General features: G+C 37.2%; 1 pseudogene; it reads left to right on the top strand.

Moving 5' to 3' along the window:
- Positions 1–512: 512 nt before the first annotated feature.
- LOC141497402 (YY1-associated factor 2 pseudogene) lies at positions 513–1,135 on the top strand (annotated as a pseudogene).
- Positions 1,136–4,493: the final 3,358 nt, after the last annotated feature.

Here is a 4,493-nt window from a genome sequence, read left to right on the forward strand (position 1 = left end):
GACCAGATGTGAGCTCCTATGTGGAAGGAAGGGGAGTCTTTTCTACTCAAACTAAAAAACTCTAGTATCCTTAATGAATATCATTTTTTATGCTATACTTAAATTATTTTTATAGAACTAGGAAAAATAATAAAATTCATCAGAATGAACAAAAGGTCAAGGATATCAAAGAAATCAATGGAAAATATGGGAAGGAAAGTCATTTGGCCATACTAAATCTCAACCTGTATTATAAAGTGGCAATTATCAAAGCAAGCTGTTACTGGATAAGAATTAGAGTGGTGGGTCAATGGAATAGATTAGGTACATATTACAATACAGTAAATGACTATAACAGACTAGAATATGATAGAGCCAAAGATCAAAGTTTTTGAAACAAATTTATCTGACAAAAACTGCTGAGGAAAAATATGGCAGAAATTAGTAATAAACCAATATCTCACATCATATACCAAGATAATGTCAAAATAGACCCATTACATAGACATAAAGAGTGATATAAGGGTGGGTGTATTTTTAGCCGAGCCATGGGAGACAAGAAGAGCCCCACCAGGCCGAAGCGGCAGCCGAAGTCGGCCTCCGATGAGGGATACTGGGATTGTAGCGTCTGCACCTTCCGAAACAGTGCTGAGGCTTTCAAATGCATGATGTGCGATGTGAGGAAAGGCACCTCCACTAGGAAACCTTGACCTGTCTCCCAGTTGGTTGCACAGCAAGTTACCCAGCAGTTTGTGCTCCCCCCCCACAATCAAAGAAAGAGAAAAAAAAAGAAAAATTAGAAAAGGAAAAAAGTGAAAAAGAAACAGCTAGCAAAAAGAACAGTCATAAGAAAACCAGGCCATGATTGAAAAATGTGGATTGGAGTAGCGCTCAGCATTTGGAAGTGACCATTGGAGATCTGACAGTCATTATTACAGACTTTAAGGAGAAAACTAAGGCATAAAAGATAAAAACTAAGGCACCACCTGCATCTAGTGCTGCTTCTGCAGATCATCATAGTCAGAATGGCTCTAGCTCTGATAATACACAGAGAGAATGTCCAGGTCATCTTCACCCAGAGGAGAAGCCTCATCATTAAATGGAAAGTCTCATTAAAGCAGATAAGGCAAGCAAGAAATTGTTTATTTGTCATAAATCATTTGAATAGGGGAAGAATTTAATTTAAAAGGCAGTATTGGTTGGTTGGTTGGTTGGTTGTTGTCCTTTATTCTCAAAGAGGACCACAACCACATCACTATGTAAGAGTCAAATTATAAAGCATCCAACTGTGGCTAATCAGACCAATATGAGCCCAGAATGCTCTACCATAGGTTGGGCACTAATAGTCCATTTGTGGGATCTCATGTTTCTTTTGAGCTATTTCAATTCTTCTTTACTCATAGAGCACAGTACTCTCTCTGATGAAAATATACTATTATGGATGGTTCTATGTTTGTATATCCCATGTCATGCAATCAATTCCAAAGTTCTTAATAGAAATCGAGAGTAAACTTTTATTGCTTTTTTTCTGTTGACCATGTGAGAGCTTGTCCTATGTGAGTTCTTTATAAAAATTCTTTATAAAAGCATTCAGATGACCAGCTCATTGGAATTGCACTCTCTAGTAGAGGTTGAATACTTGGCAGTTTAGCTCAAGAAAGGACTTTAGTGTCTGATATCTTCGCCTGAGTAATTTTCAGAATCTTCCTAAGACAATTCAAATGGAAGTGATTCACTTTCCTGGTCTGACACAGGTATACTCTTCAGGATTAACAGGTTTATAACAACACAAGGGCTCTGTAGATCTTAGTTTAGAAGTCAGTCTAATAACTCATCTCTCACACACTGTCCCTCAGAGCCTCCCAAACAATGAGCTAGCTATGGTAGTTTATCTGCCAATTTTGTTATCAATGTATATATCCCTGGAAAGTTCCACTGCCAAAGGAAGAGAACTTATCCATAGTATTCAAATCTCTACTTGCTGTATCCATTGGTTCCACATATGAAGGGTGTGGTGCTGGCTGAAAGAGAACCTGGGTTTTCTTGGTGTAAATTGTTAGTTCAAAATTAGTATAAGCCACAAAGAATCAATCCAAGTTTTGTTGCATCTCAGCTTGAGAGGCTGCATTGAGAACACAATCAACTACAAACAGAAAAGCATGCACCAACACTCTGTCCACTTACTTTGGTCTAGGCTTGTAGTCTTTTCGAGTTGAAGAATTTACAATTAGTGCAATAGCTGCTCTCAATGTTGTGTTCATCCTCATTGAAAGTGTTTGACAATAAAATGGAAAACATCATGCTAATAAGCATAGGAGCAAGGTAACCTGGGCAAGCATACTAACTTTTATAAAATCAAAAAACTTTTGCACAAACAAAACCAATGCAACCAAAATTAAAAGGAAAGCAGAAAACTGGAGGGGATTTGAAACAAATATCTTTGATAAAGGTTTCATTTATTAATATATATGTCTCAAATTTGTAACACTACAAGCCATTCCCCCATTGATAAGTGGTCACATGATATGAAAAGTCAGTTTTCAGAAAGGAAATAAAAACTATGCATATTCATAGGAAAAGATCCTCTAAATCAGTATTGGATAGAGAAATGAAGATTAAACAACTTTGAGTTCCAGTACAACCTATCAGATTGGGTAATATGACAAAAAAGGAAAATGATTAATATTATTAGTCATGTAGGAAAATTAGGATACTAATCACTTGTGGTAGAATTGTGAACTGAGTCAATCATTTTGAAGAGAAATTTGGAACTATCCCCAAAGGGCTCTAAAACTGTGCATATTTTTTTTGAAAGGCAACAGGGTTAAGTGACTCACCCAAGGCCACACAGCTAGGTAATTATTAAGTGTATGAGGCCAGATTTGAACTCAGGTCCTCCTGATTCCAGGGCCAATGCTCTGTCTACTATATCACCTAGCTGCCCCTGTGCATATGTTTTGATTCAACAACATCATTGTTAAGTCTAAACCTCAAGAACACTCAAGAAAGGGAAAAGGATATGTTTCTACAAAAATATTTTTTATTTTTATTATTTTATTATTTTACTTTTTATGGTTTCTAAGAATGGGAGTCAGGAAGGCCTGAGTTCAAATCTAGCCTCAAACTCTGACCAGTGGTGTGACCCTGGGAAAAATCACTTAATCCTGTATGCCTTAGTTTCCTCATCTATAAAAAGATCTGGAGAAGAAAAAAAATAAATCTCTCCTGTATCTTGACCAAAAAAAAAAATAAACAAACAAACTCCAAATGAGGTTAGAAAGAGCCGGGCAGAACAGAGAACAAACAGAACAGCAGAAGAGTGAGTTTAAACTGAAAATAATTCAGTGTCCATTACAATAAGTTGTCTTCTTAATATGGTGTGGTCACTTTTCCCAAAGTGTTTCTGATTTGTCTTGGGTGGGAAAATGTAGGTGGATCATGGTGTCCCTGATGATATCAAAACATCTAAAATCTATTTGTTTGAGAAAGACAAGTAGGCACTGGAGGGATATCTCAATTTAGCAAACTGTGAGCAATAGAAGGCAAAGAGGACCATGTTTTTCAAGATGGCTATTGTAGGAACTATTCTTGTCATCATAATCTTTTTTTTTCCTTTAAGATTTTATTTCTTTTGAATTTTACAATCCCCCGCCCAATCTTCCTTCCCTCCCTCCTCCCCCACCAAGGCATTCTGTTAGGCTTTACATTGTTTCCATGGTATACATTGATCTAAGTTGAATGTGATGAAAAATCATATCCTTAAGGAAAAAAATAAAGTATAAGAGATAGTAGAATTACATAATATGATAACTTTTTTTCTTAATTAAAGTTTAAAGGCCTTTGGCCTTTGTTCAGTCTCCACGATCCTTTCTCTGAATGCAGATAGTATTCTCCATTGCAGATAGACCAAAATTGTGCCTGATTGTTGCACTGATGGAATGAGTAAGTCCATTACAGTTGATCATCGCCCCATGTTGTTGTTAGGGTGTACAGTGTTTTTCTGGTTCTGCTCATCTCATTCAACATCAGTTCATGCAAATCCTTCCAGGCTTACCTGAATGAATTCCCATCCCACCTAGTTTCTAATAGAATATTAATGTAACATGACATACATGTGTGAGGGGCAAAAATGCTTACTTTTCAGAAACATAGTGTTAAATTAGTCTAAGCCATAGGCCTCAGTTTCTATTTCTCAAGAATCAGGTGAGCATGAGAACCCAGATCTCTGGCTAGAAAAATCATGTCACCTTAACCATATAAGGTTGTAAACAAAGACAGACTCTCCTGGGAAAGCTTAGGTACACTTCCCTTCTCTTCAGATCATCAAGTTTGACCAGTTGTGGTAAGGGTCAGCAGAAAAGAGGAGGGGGAATGGGTTGTGGTTTTTGTGTGTGTGTGTGTGTGTTTTAACCCTGCTGAAGCTTCTGTAATTCAGCTTTTCCTTCTCTCTCTCTCTCTCTCTCTCTCTCTCTCTCTCTCTCTCTCTCTCTCTCAGAGAGTTAGGAACTGCCCCA

The sequence above is a fragment of the Macrotis lagotis genome, chromosome X, assembly GCF_037893015.1.
Source record: "Macrotis lagotis isolate mMagLag1 chromosome X, bilby.v1.9.chrom.fasta, whole genome shotgun sequence".
Classification (NCBI taxonomy): Eukaryota; Metazoa; Chordata; class Mammalia; order Peramelemorphia; family Peramelidae; genus Macrotis; species Macrotis lagotis.